General features: G+C 33.5%; 2 long non-coding RNA genes across 2 annotated transcripts; both read left to right on the top strand.

Annotated features, from left to right (window-relative positions):
• Window positions 1-872: 872 nt before the first annotated feature.
• On the top strand, window positions 873-2828 carry LOC144429514 (uncharacterized). Its single transcript, XR_013478815.1, has 3 exons — window positions 873-954; window positions 1575-1636; window positions 2781-2828. It is a non-coding gene; the product is annotated as an uncharacterized LOC144429514 (long non-coding RNA).
• A 2201-nt stretch (window positions 2829-5029) lies between these two features.
• LOC144429523 (uncharacterized) lies at window positions 5030-20406 on the top strand. The gene is made up of 3 exons (XR_013478823.1): window positions 5030-5144; window positions 13571-13693; window positions 20286-20406. It is a non-coding gene; the product is annotated as an uncharacterized LOC144429523 (long non-coding RNA).
• Window positions 20407-20651: the final 245 nt, after the last annotated feature.

Raw genomic sequence — 20651 nt, 5'->3', positions numbered from 1 at the left:
GTTGTCGTCGGTATGCTCTTGTCTTGAGCAGTCAATTGTTTACTTCACATAGAACCGTGATTAATCTCGTTGCTGATGTTATGTCTCCGCCGTTTGGTTTGGGCGAAGAAATTACTATATAGTAGGCATCGAAACAACGTCACAATATGACCTCTCTTTTAACGACATCGCCCGCACGTTATAGTAAGAAAACTTAAAAGTATTCTTGGCTATGCGCCAGTTAATGAGCTAAGATTTGTACGCCAATGCAGAGAATGCATTGATATAACGCTGAACCTGTACACGCCGTTATTCTTTCATTGAGTTGTAGGACGGTTACATTTTTGATGGCATTCACGTGCGCGTTTACTCGACAAATGTAAACAGCCAAATATAATGGAATTGCTGGATTCTTTGTACTAAGCTCCCGTCACTGATGCAAAAATGTGTGATCTGAGCTAAACACCCCTGTCAAGTTTTAAAATAAAAAATGAGTAATTATGCAGTTAGGGTTTTGGGTTAGAACGATTCGAAAATTTGAATTTCCGGCTGAATCTGCATCCCTCACCTTAACTGAATAAGTACTATTTTTATTTAATTCGAGCGTTGGCGGGGTGTTGTTTTGGGGCGGGGCTTGTTACAAAAGATCCTGAGAATATTACTGTGAACTAGGTATTTATACTATGAATAAAGCAAATCCAACCGCCATTTGCATTCTGCAACTTTGAGATCACGCTTCAGAAGCGTGATCGGCCCGTAACGACAACCTGGAGTAATTAAAGTAATCAGGTAAAAACATTTGATTACCAACAATCAGATAGCTTTTTTCGTCAGATATTTTTGCGCGGGAAGCCACAAGCGACATCGCTTTCAGTCAGTCACAAATGTTCGTGATAGGATAAGATTTGATTTTGTGTAGGATGTATGGATAAGCTGCCTGTTGGGTTAGAACAGCGAGTTCGAAACAATATTCAGGTGAGTTAAATGTTCTTTATACCCATTGTTTTCATTGCTATTATATTGCTTTCATTTTACTATTGTATAAGTGGTAAATTAGAGGTTTTCGGGCCTATACGACTTGGACTTATTAACTAATACAGAAGTCTAGATTGATGAATGATTCTCTTTTGCACCCAACTCACTAACAGCGGGTTCTATCGTTTTCTCACAAATAGACCAAACTTAAAACCTATATGACAATACATAAGCTTATCATGAAGAAACTTAAACGTAATACACTTACTTTCAAAACTTTCGCAAATGTAGCTCAAAATCCATGGTTTAATAGAGATTCGCCATAGCCTTTTTACTTTAATATATTATTGTGTATGGATTGGATCTTTGTACAAAGACCCTACCAACGTTCAAAATAAGAGAATTAGTATTTATCCAGTTTAAGTTAGGAATGCAGATTGCACTGGAAATTCAAATTTTTAAATCATTCCTAACCCCAAATCGATAATTACTAATATGTCATTTTAAAACGTGGCGGGAGCTTTGTGCAAAAGAACCGATAAATTCAGTCCCACTGTCCATTGATTATGCTAGCCACAGTTCTGCAACAATTTATTTATCAATATCTCAACTTTTTTCAGATGAAGAAATATTGAAGGTTAAAGATTCAAAGACACGAACTAACGAACGAGGAATATTACAAGTAAATATTATTTGAACATTTTATTTGACGCCTATTGATTCCTGTATACCACTGTTTTTGTTTAAAATGCTAAAAAATTCGATGCGAGCGCACCGCGTCTCTGGTCTTGCGATCAGAGTCAGCATTGTTATGCCACTTATCTGATCATGTGTTTTCTCTCGAAATTGTAAGATTTATATAAAAAAGTCAGACCCACGTTCACGTTTAAAATGCTAAATAGTTCGATGCAAGCCAACATTGGGTGCTCCTGATGTATGCGCACCAAAATGTCGCATAACCTGAATCCTAACCAGGTACACAACCTGAGTTCAGGTTGTGCGCCATCTTGGTGCGCATACTTCAGGAGGTCCGAACATTGTTATGCCGCTTTTATGATCCTGTGCATTCTATCGAAATTTTAAGATTTAGATTTTGCACAAGCTTTAATAATTGTGTTTCGAAGCAGAAGTCCAAAAAAGTACTATGAATATAGTATCTTGTATCAAATTGGTGTACTCTTTGCGACCCCTAAAATTCGTTGCGCGCTTCCCTGCTGGATAGCGATCCGCAGTTTGCGATCTCTACCGTGAACAATGTGATAACGCTACAAATTACTGATCAGAGGTAATTAATTAGTCATATACTCCATGAAAGAGTTAAATAAATTCATTGAGTATTTTATTGTTATTGTAATATTTTCAATTTGTGCAGTTTGAAGACTACACCTGATATGTTATAGAGTTTATATTTGAAATTTAATGTCAATCGCTGAATAAATTTTATTCGTCTATTTGTCTGAACTTTCTAAATTTTAAATTTTATGAAATTAAATATCGAAATTTACCCGTTACGTATTTTATTAAAACTTACGTATATTTTTAGAAGAAAATATTCAGAAAAGAGTCTCACTTTAACAATACATTCATCATTTTAACTAAAGGATGTAAATTTGGTGAAATCAGCGACATAGTTGAAAATGACTTCAATTGAATTACATAGTTGGTTTTTTGTATCTTCAGCATAAGCATAGCTTTGTAGTGTCTCTGTCAAATAACATTTGTGTGAATTAACTACCTGAAATGGCATAGTTGGCTCAACGAAATTTAGTTTAATTCAAATTTAGAATTGGCTTACACAAAATCACGATCTATATATTGATTTTCAGCGTTTTAAAACACTGCTTGAAAGTCGATAGAACAATTTATCATTGCACCAAAAGAAATTCGTCAAGTGTCAGATTTTCATCACTGAGTGAGATGGAGGCCTATCAAGTCTGAAGAGCAAGTATGTAATCATATCATTTGAAATCTTTCAATTTACATGTCTATAAATAAATGATATGTTGAATTTTTTCGGGAAATATACAGACAAATTATTACTTTTAATATTTTGAGTATAATCGCGAAATTAACTATTCTGTACTACAAATTAACTGTAGAAATATCCGGTGAATAATGGCGTAGTCAGTATAGCGCTGCACGTTCAGGGGCTAACTGCTGTGTTGTCCCATCTGCTGTTGTTTCGTTTAATCGTCCAAACCGAAAGACCTATTACTATCTTGTAATGTCAGTTCAGATAAAGTTCATTGGGTCAGCATAAATAAAAGGCGTTTCATCGCAATAGGGCGTCATGTTGTGATTACTACAAACAGTGAATTTTTTTAAAGTGATACTATAAGTTAATCCAGCAGTGTATATCTGCAAGGATACTGAAAGGATTTGAACTATGCCTCGTTAAGTGCAATTCGGTTAAAACACTACCCCAACTTAATAACCATGCAAATATTGAAACTTATTGTTTACCTTGTTGTTTATCATGGGATGCCTATATACACACTAATATGCCTAATTTCCCTGAAATCGTAGTCCTGGCCTTTTTTATTAATCTGATGAGCGTTTTTGCCACAAATGATAATGGTAATCAGACTAATGTCTTAAATTTAACTGTAGCTCATCGTGGTAGTAAACGCTCTGGTAGTAAACAGTTGATAACCATGTCATTGATGTTCCCAACTATACTTCAAACTGAAATCGCCCCAAATTTCCAATAATGATATTATAAGAGTGAGTCTTACTAAGTGTATTAAGATAGCCGTTAATCTTACACCTTAAAGAACTCGTGTCCCAACTAAAATTTTCAAAAACAATACTGTGTAAATTATATTCAACCAAGTGTAAACTTTTTTTGGTCCATATCCCCTTGGTAAAAGTGCTAAGTATTCATATGTTCAGGACTGTTTAAATTCAGAGACATGGGAATATATGTCATATTTGCCCTATTGTTGGTGCGGGTCACGTCGTGTTATGCCTAATCACGTGTGAAGAGCTTAATTCATATAAACTCTCGTTTATAATCTCTACTGAATGGTGTTAGTTGGATCGTTTATACGGCACACGCCGCCAATATGAGATATAGTAGTTTCAAAACTCTGGAATTCTTACTTTTTTAATTAGATATTAGAAACTTGGGTGTCGCTGCTCGATAACCAGTTTAAAGATCACTATATACATGAGATCCCACCAAATTGTAAATCTACTATAGTCAGCCTATATCCCCGTTGCTAGTAGTCTCAGTAATCATACCGTCCCATGTTCATAAGTTTTCGAATCTGGAAATATAATTCTTATTTCCTTATCGTTTATTCCGTAGTAATAATCTGTCCTGTTCTTATTTATATATATATATATAAGTATATGTCTACAATGTCTGTGGCTGAAGTTATTTATTGACATATATTTTCAGGAAGTTGCTGGGTGGGAAAGACTATAGAGAACTTGAAGGTAAAATATAACACACTAATAAACTATTAACTATTTAAGATTTAGATAATGAGATACAACATAGCACACTGACAGATCATTCAAAATAAGTAATATTTATAATATTGAAAATCTGCAAATAATATGGAATGAATGTAAATGGATATCAGTATGCTACAAGTTGTCGTCTTTGTATCTTTAGAATAAGCATAGCTTATCACAAGGGCGTGGACAATTTATTGAGGGGCGTAAAGGAAAAATTTGTTAGATTTTATCTTTCCCGCCTTATTTTCGATATTTTCCTTTCTTGAATATGTAGCCGTATATTCAACGTGCTCTTCATGAATATAAATATATTTTATATGATGTGTTGCAATATTATACGCTGACAAATCATTCCAAAGTAATATTTGTAATTTAGGGGGAAATCTGTGAATAATTTGTCAATGAACTGACAAATAATATTTTCATTTTTATGTATCTAAACTCTAAAGTATAAGCAATGTTTCTCTGTGCTCCTGTCAAATTACATTTTCTGTAACTTATAAACCTCAAACTTAATAATGACGTAGTTCGAACATTTTATATATAATTCAAATCAATATCATACAAAATTTACCTCCATTTCATTATCTCATATAAATTTCAGCTTTCTGAAACACTTCTTGAAAGAGGGAAAGACAATTCATCATTATATCTAAAGACATGCGGGGTTATTCGTCCGATTATGCATCACTGAGAGAGGTGGCTGCCTCGAGTCTAAAGAGCAAGTATGTTAATAAAATCTTTTGAATCTTTCTAATTTACATTCATCACCACTATTCACGGATCCCCACAATCAATTTTAAAATTGGTATCTATCACTATTCCTAAATAAGTTAAAATTACTTTACTTAATTTAAATGCTAAACATTTTAATAGGCTTAATACCAGGTGAATTTGCAACCCAATTTCTTAATTGAAAACCGGCATTATAAAATATTAAAACTAAAATCTAAAACGGAAGATATCACCATAAGTTTTGTTCTAGCAGTCTCACAGCAGATTGAAAACGCTTTTCAGACATTGTAAATTTGTGTTATGTTAGGATTTCTTTAAAATGTATACCATATAGGAACTGAAATGGAAACACAGTAAATTGTTCGCGCGATGTACCTTTTGTCTATTTTGAAACTACCGATGGAGCCCAATACGACCCTTTCTCTGTATGTGACGATATATAAGATAATTAATGCAAAATATATCGAACATTTTTTTTTTATTTATAACATATTTTAAATTACAATCGTTCGTATTTTGTCGATATCTTTAAAATAATTTTGAGTGCCGGAAAAACAAATCAAATTTAATTAACTTCAAAATACGATTCCGGTCTACTTATAGTTGGCAGTTTGGGACGTATTTCGTGCAATTTTCAAATAGTGATTTTTCATTTATTAAATAATCGTAAAAGTTTTCCCGACTAAAATTCGAGTAACGAAGAACACAAATAAATTACTATGACAAGATATTTTGAATGCTCGCACCGGCTATGAATTGAATATTTTACTCGAGAGACAACTTTTTATCCTCTGCGATCTTACCTATATATAATGTCACATTTGAATTTGCGCTCGTTGTCATATTTCGACACTACTGATGTCAAATTTTATTAGTGTTATTACTTCTTTGGACAGTCACAAAATTGGACAAGTCAGTATTTTATTAAGTAATCGGAGCGCCTAAGTTTCTCCCACAGAGCACTTTGAGAACCTATGCCTAGACCAGGGAAGAAATTTTCGTAAAAGTGTTTGAAGTATCGTTGTACATGTTTAATAGCTGAGTTTTAGGCGGAATATTGTACAATTTTGGCATCTCTTTGAAAATTAGCTGTTTGCATCTAATAATTAAATATTCACTCCAGCTCACCATATTAAGATTTTGTGTCAACGCTTCCGAGTGGCCAAAAACTTAATATGGATACGCATTATCGCAAAGTTACCTTATGTCCAGGCTTGTCCATGGGAAACGTGCCATGAGATGGGATGGGATAACACACCTTTGTATTTCCCATGGGACGCGTGGGACACGAAAACCATATGATTTTCAGAGAAATGATGGTAAAAATTTTCGTTATGGATTTCGTGTCCATATATTTGAGCATAGCTCTCTTGTTAGTTATAAAGAGCAAAACATATTCAGCATTAACAATATACTTCGTGAAAGGGCTGATGGACACATATATAATAGTTATGAATAAAAAGTTAACTAAGTCCGTTTTTTCGGGAAACCTGCTGACAAAGTATTATTTTTATTATATTGAGTATAAGCTCAGCTTCGGTTTGTCTGTCAAATGGAATTTTTTTTGGTAAACCCCCCAAATACTTTATAATATCATGATTCGGACAACTATCGTTTTTTTGTGGCTAATGAGCGAATAAGACAAGAATGAATTTTAGCAATAAAAAACCGTGTTTTTGTTATATTACCGCCCAATATTCGGAATAAAACTTGCATTACTTTGTTCCAAATTTTGTCAAATTTTCGTCATTGTTGAGAAGGAACTTTTCCCCTTGTGTTTGCAGTAATACTGTTAGTTTAGGCACCAATGCGCGCTAATAATTTTATATGGCAAAGTCTTTAGAACCGGACCAGTGTTCATTTCTCAGTATCGTTCGCATGAAATTCAATAGTATCAGCAATTATTCACTGGGGCAATGGTTTTCAAAGGGTGGAGCGCGCTTTGCAAAAGGGGCGTAGTACAGGGTTGTCCAAAACGAATCGAATATTCGAAATTATTCGAATATCAAAGTATCCGAATACCTTTTCGGCTCATTTCCAAATAATTACGAATAGTAGTCACTTTTCGCCGTAAACACGGTGTTTCGTTTTACCGGAATCTTCAAACGACTTTTTACGCTTTCTCGCGTATTGTAATGACGATGAAATGGGGCATTTTGATTGTTTATATTCAGCGCGAATGTACGTCGCGTAGTGTTGCGACACATTTGCACGTTTGCGTTGGTGGACATTGCCGACATTCGTCTTTTAATTCACAAAATCATTTCCATTAGTGAAAAATCGACAATCACCGTATTTCCCGGCTAATAAGTCGCTTTTGCTTTTCTAGACCCAATTTTGGCTTGATTTTTTGGGGGGTGGGGCGCCTTATTGAGAAAGCATGTTTATTTTATTTCTATGTGGCCTGCTTTTTTTTCGCATTAGTCTTCTCAAGCATAATTTGTGTTAACCTTATAGTTGGTTCTTATGGGTGTGCCAATCATGATATTTAATCGTAGGCCGGTTATCGTTACTTAAAAGAGAAAACACGGCCACCGCGGTTTTGCCGATTCAGCAGAAAATGACAGAGACATGAAACACAGCTGTGAAATAACCCGTGGACGTACCGTGTGGAACTTATCACATTCCAAAATTATTTCAACATTCGGGTTGATAGGTTGTCCAAAATGATTGCCGCTTTATAATTTAAATTTACCGCTTCGTTGTTGAGAATAGTTAATTCCGTGAATATGGTTCTACCAAACAAACATGATCTGGTTTTGTTCTGACCCTATAAAATTATAGATTGTTCAAAATGATTGTGATTTTTAACTTAAAATTACCGCTTTATTGTTAAAAATAGTTAATTCTGTGAGTATGATTCTACTAAACAAACGTGATCTGGTTCTAAACATTATTATTAGCGCATATTAGCGTAACTGAACAACAGGGAACAATTTTACTATCCGTCTTCTTGGAGGCCTATATGGAAAACCCCCTTTTTTTGAGTGCTAAAAATATACATCGTCCTATTTGCCATGTAGACCTATTAGCCGGGAAATACGGTATTTATAGCCGTAATTGTTACGATATCCAATAAATTGTCACAAGTTTGGAAACAAGTTGATTTATTAGAAAAATACTTTCACCCGCTTTCTTGCAAATAATTTTGATAATGATGGTCAAAAGTATCGATAATGAAATTATTAATACCAAATACCACGGGTATTTGTGGGCATGAAATGTGTGGTAAACTGTCCAATTATAATTAATTTCGGAATCGTATTTACAAAATATTAAAACTATTTTAACTCAAAAATACAACGGCGATTTGTGGACTTGAATGTGTAATAAAGTATAAATTATTTTTCCGACTTGTGACAATTTTTTCGTGAGTACGAAAATAAGAATCAAAAATTATTTATATTCGGGCACAATATCACGGCATTCTGTGGAAATAAATTGCGAGGCAAACTCGCGATTGATATTAATTTTTGATTCCTATTTTCGTATTTACAAAAGACAACGGTGATCTGTGGACATTGAATGTGTGGTAAACTACCCGATTATAAATAGTTTTCGTATTTATAAAATAATAAAAGTATTATTACACAAACATACAACGGCGATCTGCGGACTTAAAATGTGTGGTAAAGTTCACGAATATAATTACTTTAATATAATCGTATTTTTGTACTCACGAAAAAATTGTCACAAGTCTGAAAAAGACCTCATACTTTATCCCGCTTTTTGACAAATAATTTGGATAATGTTTGGTATTTAAAAGTATGGGCGTTTTACTAGGATGATTTTGTGTTGCGCAAGCATTCAAATCCATCACCGATACCACTATTTAAAATGCCTTGTCGTATTATTTTAATTCTGTTAATTAACACAACTCATGTTATATAAAATATATATCGCAATAATCTGCAAACATGAAATGCCTGGTAATATAGCCAGGTTGTAAATAGAAGTTTTCCCATTGTTTATTGTATGAAAATTCCTTCATACACTTAGATTCTATTACTGGATTTTAATTTCGAAGTATTCGAAATTTCATATTCGAAAATAATAATTTCGAATGTATTCGAAATAGTGAACTATTCGGTATTGGCCATCCCTGGGGGCGTAGACAATTTTTGATGGGGCATGTAGCTAATTAAATCTATTTTTTGTTTGTTGAACTTAATCGTGCATTTTTTGGATATTTACATTCCATCCCCGTCCATCCCCGTATTTTCAAGGTATTTTTGAATGAAACATAATATTTGTTTTATGTAGCTTATTGCTAGCTAGTTATTTTTGAGTTGCGAGCATTTTCATAACAAGAGTTACATTGTAATCACCACAATTCGTAAAAATATTTTCATAGCTATACTATACTTATGAAAAAAATTATACTCAAGATATAAGTACCAGTACTTCTTTATCGATTTCTTCTTGAATCCTCTCTTGAAAACGTCTACCTAACTGCTAGAACAGCATTGTATCAATAATAATATAGAGAGGAAATCATTAATTCTAAAACATTGAAACTCATTTCTATTTATAATGAATTAAATTGAGTACACACTGAGTTTTGCGGATACAAGGATGTCTATATATCCTGTGTCATATTTATATGTATATTGCCTTCTTTTATTGATAGCATAGTCATTATTTTCTTGCATAGAATTAATTGATTTAATTTTCTGGGCCAATCTGGCTAATCTTATATATGTAATTTGAAAGTATCATGGTCTATGACCATGGTAGTAACCAATTAACCGTGTCATTCGTGTTCCAAGATAGAATTACATTAGCTTTCCAATAACGATGTGATATAAGTAATTCCAACCGAGTGTATCAATGTGAATTCTATACCATTTGGCACTGGTTAACTACGCCATGCAAGCCCCGAACTAAAATATCGTTTCAAGTGGCGATACTGTAACGCAGTGGTTTTCAAACTTCTTCGTATTGTGACACCCTCCAAAAAATATGCTCAAGTTGCGACTTTTCGTGGAAACCGTATTAAACCGTACCTTCTAATAAAGGACCTTTTTTGCAATGAGTTTTATTTAAAAGATCAAAGAAAACTAAACCAAAGTCAGTGAAATTGCATTTAATGGGATGGGAATACTTGCGTCTTTTTACAACTGTTACTAAACCTTGGTAAGATTTGTGAGAGCCGCACGCATTTCTCTCTCAACATTTACTCGAGATCGATATTTTGTTCGTATTACGACCATGGTCGCAAATCTTGCTTCGCATGAATACGAAATCGCAAAAGGGATCAGAGTGCGCAACGCTTTTTTTTTTACCAATGAAGGATGATCCTTATTGAAGAAAATCCAAATTTCTTTTTACATCGATTTCGTTTAAAAACGACGAAGAAAACCAGCAATGTTTTGTTGAAGCAAGATTTTGGCCAGTGAAACATGTTATCTAATAAGCCCAAACGGCATTTAGTATCATCGCATCCCCAGTTGCAACAAAAATCACGGAGCTTTACTACTTGAACGATCCAAAGTCAATGTAGCCTACGTCGTACTTGCGTTTTTAGCCTTTTCTTGTTTAGTATCATTTTCACGCTTGTATTAATACTTTTTCTACGCGCCGCAAAAGAGATTCCGCAAAAAAAAAAAAATTTACGACGCCCACTTTGAAAACCACTGCTGTAACGTATCAATATAGCCGTAAATCCTATTGGTAATAGTTCGTTCATGTTCATAACTGTCTGAATCTAGAAATATACTTCCTATTGGTAATAGTTCGTTCATGTTCATAACTTTTTGAATCTAGAAATATATTTCCTATTGCTATATCGTTGATTGCAGGTACTAATATGTTAGGTTATTATGTGTATACATCTATATAAATGATCCAATAGAATAAATACACGGATTTGTCTATATTTCTTATGTTTTATTTATATGGGTATTACTTTATTGATAACATGGTTCTTAATATTCTGTGTAGAATTCACTTGTTTTTTTCCACAAAATAGTATCATACTATAAAAAAGAATCCGACTAAGCGCAGAAATGTATCTGTAAATTATCATGGTCTATATCAGTGGTTCCTAAACTTTTTATTCGCAGTAATATATACCCACCCAGTTTACAAAAACATTCGAGGTCAGAAACGAATATAATACAGAACAAATAAACAAGGTAAATCATAGTTTATAGTGTTTTTTTCAATGAGATATATAAGCTTATTGGTCTTCCAGAGAGTATTTTTTTTTAAATTTTTGGTGACATTTTCGTCAGCCACAATCTCAACTCACCCCGTTTACTAATTGAATGGCGATGTTTTGTTTTGATAGCACTTGTTTCATTGTTACAAACCCCTTCTCTACCACAAACGAGGTCGTAAATAAAAGAATCCAGGTTTCTGCCTTCTGTCTTTTTTGCATGGTTTGTCAAATTATGAGAGATTTTCATTAAAAAGATACATCTTTATAAAAATCACGTATCGATGCATTTCTCAAATATAACATATGGATTTTATTTCCTCATTTCATTGCATTTCAAGGAGCTCCATTTAAATTAAATATTTTCTGCGCTATTGAACCCCTGCCCATTGCAGCGTGTTCTCATTCGTCGTATTATATTTAAATTATAGGCTCGTTAAACGATTAACTCTTCACTAAATCATCAGGTTATAATATAATTATAACCGCCCACTTTGGGAATCCCTGGTTTATACCACCTGGTAGTAAATAGTTAATAACTATGCCATTCATGTTCCAATCCAGAATCGCAATAAATTTTCAATACTGGTAATATTGGAGTGTGTCTAATCAAGTACATTAATATAACCGAGAATCTTACTACCTTCGATACTGGTTAACCATGTAATTTGTGTCCCAAACTGAAATTTTCAATAAGGATAATATATAAATTAGGCCAATTGTACACCCGACTTATACTTCCCTTGGTAGTCCTAGTAACCAATAACCATACAATTCATATTGATAAGTGTTCGAAGCTGACAATCCTTGGTAGTCCAAGTAACCATACGATTCATATTGATAAGTATTCGAAGCTGGCATTCCTTGGTAGTTCAAGTAACCATACGGTTCATATTGATAAGTGTTCGAAGCCGGCAATCTTTGGTAGTCCAAGTAACCATACGATTCATATTTATGAATGTTCGAAGTAGGTTGATAAGTGTTCGAAGCTGGCAATATTCCTAATGCGCTGTTATTAGGTGCGAGTATTCATATCTTATATTCATGCGTGTATGTAATATGTATGACGCTTTATTATTGCAAATATTACGACTCTAAAATCGTTTATCATGAGGTACCAAAGCTAACATGTCCTTATCATTCTGCATACCATATACCATTTTTTTTATTAATCTTGGAACCCGTTTTCACCAGAGGGTATTAATGTAGTTGTTAATTCCCTCTCCCAAAATTCGTGTCCTAAAATTAAATTTCCTATGATATACTATAGCCGCAAATACCTTATAACCAGTATAGACCTTCATTGGTAGTGTTCCTAGAACCCATGCCCCTCATGTCCATAAGTTTTCAAATCTAGAAATATATTCCCTATTTCTTCATAGTTTATTTCGAGTATTAATATGTTATGTTCTTATAATGAATCTAAAATGTCTACAATCCCTGTGGCTAATTTAGAGGACCTCAATATTAGGTAAATATAACGCACAATGCCTGTGGTACACAAACATTTTAAGCCGTTCAAGTTTGGAATATCTCGCGTCTCGTGTAAATTACTTGTATATCTATCAATAAATAATATCTGCAATTTTTTCGGGAAACCTGCTGACAAAGTATTATTTTTATTATATTGAGTATAAGCTCAGCTTTGGTTTGTCTGTCAAATGGAATTTATTTTGGAAAATCCTCTAGTCTAAATACTGTATAATATCATGATTCGGACTAACTATCGTTTTTTTCTGGCTAATAAGTAACTCCTACCGAGTGTATCAATGTGAATTCTATACGATTTGGCATTGGTTAACTACGCCATGCAAGCCCCAAAATAAAATATCGTTTCCAGTGGCGATACTGTAACGCAGCAAATCAGCAAATAATTTTATTTAAACGAAAAATTAATATTTTTATTTTTTTTAACTTCTAGTATAAGCTTAGCTACTCTGTGTCCATGTTAATTACAGCTCCAAAGATTGATAAGGACATAGTTTAAAAGACTATGTCTTTAACCAAATCTCTTTTCTGTATTTCTGTTAAATAGCATTTTTTGTGATTTAAATAACTTGATAGTGTCTTAGGTCAACGAAATTTAGTTTCACCTAAAGTTAGATGGACTCGGTATACACATGAACATAACATTGTATTGATTTTTTTTTTATGTATTTTTAATATAAGTTTACCTTTGCTTTACCTCTGCCAAACAGCACTTTTTGTGATTTATAAATCCCAAACTTGATAATGAAACTATATATTTATTTTCAGTTTTCTAAAACACTGCTTGAAAGAGTCATTGCATCAAACAGAATCGACATTGTTAATAGTCTGGTGCATCACGGAGTGAGATTGACGCCTATATAGTCTAAAGAGTAAAGAGCAAGTATATATGTAATCTTATGATCTATCAATTCATATTTTGTCACGTATAAACTGATATATATATCATGTTCAATCCCGCTAGTCAGGAAGAGCTGCAAATATTTCAATTATCGCACAAGATGTCCAAAATATTATCCATTGGGATCCACTACATTAGACCGTTTTCCTTTATCAATTTTACCCTTTCATTTTTGCTTCGCGAGGCGAGATAAAAAGTGTAAAAGTTCCGTGGCCGAAAAAGTTTGGGAAACGCTGGTCTATAACAGTAGTTTTTTTTTTACCTGGGTTCAATCGAATTTTTGGTGTTCGTTGGAGCTGTTCCAGGGGTTCGACGAGGGTCCTTCAAATTAACACAGTTTTATATTATGTTATATTATTTTATATTATCGTCTACAAATTATGCAAATTTAGCTACAGTTCATCTCAGATATTAGAACTTACACGTTCAACAACTAATAAATTAGCGAGATCAGTAGAGGTTGCGCGAGACTAACTCCCAATCCTTTCTCTATGCCTTTGCGCTAGTGGAATTTACCAATGTGTTTAACATTTATCAATGTGTTCTAGGCTCAGATCTTGATAGCCAGGGTCCTTTTAATGTGATTCTTTTAAACGCGTTGAATTCTTTTTAGTATTGCTTCTAAATTCTTTTCTTATGGTAGTTGTCGAGTCCGGAGTTTGGCAGGATCCATTCGGATACAGAAGTCACGCGAAAAGACTAATATAACGATCAGGAGAGGTTGTGCGAGACTAACTCTCAATCCTTCTTCTATGCCTTTGCGCTAGTGGATCCGTATGCATGTAATACAAGGATGCTGTAGCAAGAATAAAATACCCTACTATGCAATTCAAGAGTCTGCTGTGCACACTAACACAAATATATTTCTGTAACGTTTCGTCTGGCCAAAATCAGACTTCCTCAAAAATCAGACAAGCAGTTTACAACAATGACAAGAAAAGAGCAATCATGCAGTTTAAATATGGCGATAAATAAATTTGTTTGATATTAATTGTGACCAAACAATGAAAAAACAATTATTAATATTCAGAAACAGATTGCGAAATAAAAAAATGCGATCGGTTCTCAGCATGGAATAATTGTTTCGCGGCGTGCTTGATTTCACAATAAGTTTTACTAGAACATTTATCAATGTGTTCTAGGCTCCGATCTTGATAGGATCTTGATCTTGATAGATCTTGATAGGAAAGGTCTGAGTCTAGAATGATTTTTCAATTCTGATTTTTTTTTGCCAAGTTAGATCGAAACAGCTAGCGAGTCCGATCGAACGCTAGAATACGCGTGTTTCAGCAGTCTTTGGAGTCTAAAAAGCGTTTCAAGGTACGGAAGATTGCCATTTATGATACAGAAAAATATTTTTTTTTCTTTTTAAAAGAGGGGAGGGGGTCGACCCGCAAAACCACCCTCGGGCTACGCCACTGTGCAGTGGTTAGTTCACGGGCAGGTGTGCAGTTTTAGCCGGTATGCAATAAATTTTTCTGCTTTGTTAATATATCCAATTCCAATGTATCCAATTCATATCTAATTTATCAAATTACATTTTCTGTCATTCATAAACCCAAAACTTGAGATAGTTCATATAGTTCACATAATGACATAGTTCGAAAAATTATTGGTACATTCAAATTTTTACCCCCCAGCCGAAATTAAATCAGAATAATTAATTAATTTTTCGAAATTAATCACATTGAGCCACCACAACTTTTTGTTGAATCAAGTTTTTTTTATATTAGTGCTCAATTTAATGAAATATTCAAATTTTCCCCCGCTATTGTGTTTCATTCTCAATTTCGTTTGCACTGTATATTAAATATTTAAGTATATTACCACAGTTGAATATGTTTCTTTGGAAAAATGAGATTTCGGAAAACACCCCCGCTCGCTTTAAAATAACAAATTAATAGTTGTTCAGCTTGGGTTATATGGTTCGGGTTAGGAATGATTTGAAAATCGAAATCTGCATTCAGGTGTTTTTTTTTGAAGTTGATGCTTCCATTGGATTGAATTTAAATCTGTCATTAACTTAACTCAATCTACCCGCCCTCCATTTGAGCTAACTCTCATCGGAAAACTTGATTAGGGCGCTTTGTGCCAGACGCTTCCCGATACGCGTGTGCCTTTCGCTCAGCCGTGTCGCGTTGAAAATGGTACCGCTCTGATAAATACAAGCGAAATCGACTCGACAACAAAGTCTCTCACGAAAGAAAAAATTACGTCACCGTTCTGGCAAGCCCAAACCTTGCTTTTGAAGCAAAGTGAATATTCAATTAACAAAGGGCGCATGTTTTCGCGAGTAATTTCGAGCGAGCGCATTTAATGTTTGTTTATTATTGTGCGGGTAAAGATTACTAGCTTATATACGCGCTAAAAACGATTGCTCGCTAGCTCAAATTACTTTCTTTCAAGTAATAACATATTCCTCTGTATATTTCTAACTTTGAAATACTTACAGACATAAAACTCGGAGAATTGAAAATATGATAAAGAGAAATTACGTGCTACCGTGGCCACAAACAATCGGACAAGCATATATCATGCTTGAAAACGACGCAAAAGTTTCTTATTGCTTTTGTTTTGATTTACTCTTTTGACTTAGTGCACGATGAGACGTATACGTAAAGGATATTAACTCTTACTCAACAAACATATTAGGGTCACATTTTTATGAGCACCTAAGTGCTTTCCCGGCATAACAAATTAGTAGTTGTTCAGCTTGGGTTCGGGTTAGGAATTATTCAAAAATTTTAAATCTTATTCAGGGATGTGTTTTTTTTTCTGAAATTAATTCTTCCATTGAATTAAATCTGTCGTAACTTAAATGCCCGACTCAGATTTGTGTTTGGTGAATTTGAATTTTTATTTAAATAGAAAAAAATTCTGATAAATAATAATTTATTTCTAAGTCATTGTCGCATGGATGTCTTAGCCGTACAAAAATACATTGGAAAATGCCCAATGATGTTTATTATTCTTACTTAAGTAAAACAGTAAAGATGGAAAGTAATAATGTTAAGCTAAATATTGGAGAAATGCAAGCAAACGTATCAACAAAAAAGCGCTGAACGTTTCCACGAATTTAAGAAAGAAATGAAATGGTCACTTCTAATTCTCTGATAAAGCGTAATAAATTGGTAGATTTAAAAACACGCAACATGAGGACTTTTCTTTATTTTTTTAGAATTTTCTGATTTTGCCGTATTGATACTGATCAGTTTGTTTTTCATTAGAGCTTGCGAGTACTTTTGCAGAACAATGCTTTATTACACAATGGTATTTTGCGAAAATCTTAAGCTACGTGGTGAAGAGATGAAAATGAACTGCATAATTCTTGTTCCTAATACCATGTTTTATTTATACAAGATTCCCCACACTATATCTCCGCCATAACAAAAACGCTTGATCAGATGTTTGAAAGCCATGCACAACAACAGATTCATAAAAAAAGCCCAATTTATTGGTGCAAATATTTGACTGAAAACATATTAATTGAAAGCGAAAGTTTTTCGGATTTTGTCTCCATTAGTAAATTCATTAGAACCGTTAAGTTTTAATGTCAGACACGACATAGTTTTGGTGGTAAAAAATGTAAATCAAACAGCTGGAGTGTACAAATTATAATACAGGAATAATAATACATACATTCATATAGTTTTTGATTGTTATCAAATTGTTGTGTTTGATTATTACTCGATCTGTTTATCCTGGGTTTGTGCGCTTGATATTTCAACGGTTGATGTTTCTGACTCCTTTTCAAAAGGTGCAGTCCGTCTGTCGGGTATCTAATGTAGCAAATAAATGTGATTTCTTGTGATTGGTTGCTAAATCTATTGAAGGCTGCAATGTTGCATATTTGACGCTTACACTGGATATTCATATTTTTGAGCGCATAGAAAACAGTTCCAAACAGGCTGGCAGGCCAGAAAATATCCAATTTAGACTGCACACATGCCGAGTCATATTAATTAAGCCCTCGCTTAATCGTTTGTTCTTCTATTTTAGCTGATCCTCTGCTAATAAGTGGACATTTAAAAACTTGTTTGGGTATACCAAGGGCATGCCACTATAATGTCGTATTACCATACAGTTCTTCAAATAGCCGCGTTTTCATTACTTCACCTTGTTTCTAATTTCAATATTGGATAGTGTTAGATTAATTTTAGGTTAAAACACGTCCAACTAACTGTTAACTGAAGGCGCTTATATTCACCCAATATGCTGGATAATGCCTCTGCTACAAATGCCTAGCACTGGTTAAACTTGTGCGTGCACTGAAAAATATACACAAAAGGAAACTGATTCATAATTTAAAGCCGAGATAAAATAATGATTATGAGACAGAATGTGCTTGGGCGCTAAACTGTGTTTGGAAAGACAAAGTTTTGGCGTTGGATAGTTTTAAATTTCGCCGACGGAAATTCTTTGCTTTTATTCATTCCGTATCACATTAATGAAATTTGAAGCGTCAAAAAATAAATAAAAATACGCTCGTTGCGTAAATGAGCCTTGTTGGTTGTAATTGTGACAAAATTATACTACTTCGAGCATTTGAAAAAATAAAAATGCGGATTCTACTTGCTTTCATGCAGAGGAAAATATGGAATACATGTAAAGAAGAAAAATGTCTGTCCATTCCACATTTTTTTCTGTAGCTCCTTGCGTTTCAGACTTATTCATTTTTTGTTGTTGTCAAGATCGTTTTTGATTTTACAGTTTTTTTTCTCTTGGTTTTAAAAAGACCAATTTATTGTGAATGTTTACACGCATTTTCTACTTGAGTCTCTTGCTTATCATTTGTTCTCCTTTTCCCCCTAATAAGAGGTCATCTATGAACTTGTCCTGGAATCACGATGCCATGAAAATATAATGTAATTGTAACTTACGGGTCGTCTTCTGATAGTCTCGTTTTTATTACTTCAACTTGGTTCCAATTTTAATGCTCGATTCAAATTAGAATAATTTTAAGTTGAAACACGTCCAAATATTAACTGAGGGCAGCTAAACTAACACAAATTGCTAGGTTCATTTTGTAATAATATCGTCTGGCTTGAATATTAATTTTTTAACGAATGTTCATATTCTTATCGTGTATTGTTTACTTGTTTTATTTCATTATTAATTGAGGTATATTGGCTTTTCATTAATTTCAATTTTGGGTTGGAGTGGTTAAATGAGTGTTCTACCTTCTGATTAAAACAAACATCAATGTTGTTATACAGTCAGTGCTGGTCAAAACTAAATTAAAAGGCTTTTGGTAAAAGGTATCGGGCCTGATTTTAGCCATTTATCAGCCCAACTAATTTGGCTATTTTTGCAGCCCATTTTTTATATTGACATTTTTAACATTACATGGAAATTATTGGGAAATATATTAAATGGGAATTTTTAGATTTGTAAAATACAAAATACGACGTTATAATGGCATAAAATTCTGGGCACGCAACTCGATGTATCAGTTAGATAGAGTGAGTAAACATTTATTTATTTTACCCCCCCCCCCCCCCACAGTAGCCAAACCCGATGAGTTTTCTGACCGAACACCGATATTATTAGCGTCAGTCTAATGTATTTAAACCAAAAAACGTATCAGGATTCAAATATTAATTTCCTATTATCTGAAATATGTCTCTCTTAATCTGAAAAATTGTGTGGCATGAATAATGCTTGTAAACTGTTACTTCAACTAGTTTGGACTGCACACTTGAAATAATGATTACATAGCATGTAAATGTCGGCAATTTCTGCTTTAAAATATTGATATCGGCGTTTTATCGTTGTTGTCGGATCGGTATCGGCGACAATTGGTATCGGTACACTTCTCTTGTTGGAATCTCTAGTATAATATAATGGACGTTAATGTTATGTTTAAAATAGACATCCATCCTATGTGTTATTGTATCAAATGATATGTTGTAAAACAATGTCCTCTTTTACTGCAAACATTAAAAACTGTACGATATCGAATAGCATCCCTTATTATGCCACAATAGCATGTAATTGGTTACACATACTAATAGTAAGATTCATTTCCTCAGCTACAGACAAAGTTTAATTGTTTTATTCCGTATATATGTTTGATCCGAGGTTATTTCGAAAGTTATCGGCCATTGTACTTTTGGTGAATGACCGTTCATAGACTACTCCCTTTAAGGCAATTTAATCTCCTGTTCGTGGGACGAAAATAAGCATGTTGACGTAAACAAAATCTTGTATCGTCTTGTCTTCTCATATTCTTGTTTGTTTATTATTATTTCGGTATTTCGGATCATTGCAAGTCGGCTATTTAAGAGTTAATGCTCGCATTAGAAATTTGTCGTTTAAGTAGTGTTAATTTAATTGCCGTAATAAACGGATTGTTTGCTTGTTTTATATTTTGGTGAAATAGGTTCATTCATATTACATAAATTATTAATGTTGCTATTGTTTGCATCTTTTGAAATTAAGTATGTTGTCTCCTGTCAAATTACATTTTCTGTAACTTATAAACCTCAAACTTAATAATGACGTAGTTCGAACATCTATATATAATTCAAATCAATATCATACAAAATTTACCTACATTCCATTATCTCATATAAATTTCAGCTTTCTGAAACACTTCTTGAAAGAGGGAAAGACAATTCATCATTATATCTGAAGACATGCGGGGTTATTCGTCCGATTATGCATCACTGAGAGAGGTGGCTGCCTCGAGTCTAAAGAGCAAGTATGTTATTAAAATCTTTTGAATCTTTCCAATTTACATTCATCACCACTATTCACGGATCCCCACAATCAATTTTAAAATTGGTATCTATCACTATTCCTAAATAAGTTAAAATTACTTTACTTAATTTAAATGCTAAACATTTTAATAGGCTTAATACCAGGTGAATTTGCAACCCAATTTCTTAATTGAAAACCGGCATTATAAAATATTAAAACTAAAATCTAAAACGGAAGATATCACCA

This window comes from Styela clava, chromosome 11 (assembly GCF_964204865.1).
Source record: "Styela clava chromosome 11, kaStyClav1.hap1.2, whole genome shotgun sequence".
Taxonomy (NCBI): domain Eukaryota; kingdom Metazoa; phylum Chordata; class Ascidiacea; order Stolidobranchia; family Styelidae; genus Styela; species Styela clava.
Note: the sequence above shows the minus strand (reverse complement) of the source record. Positions and strands in the feature narration are given on the sequence as shown.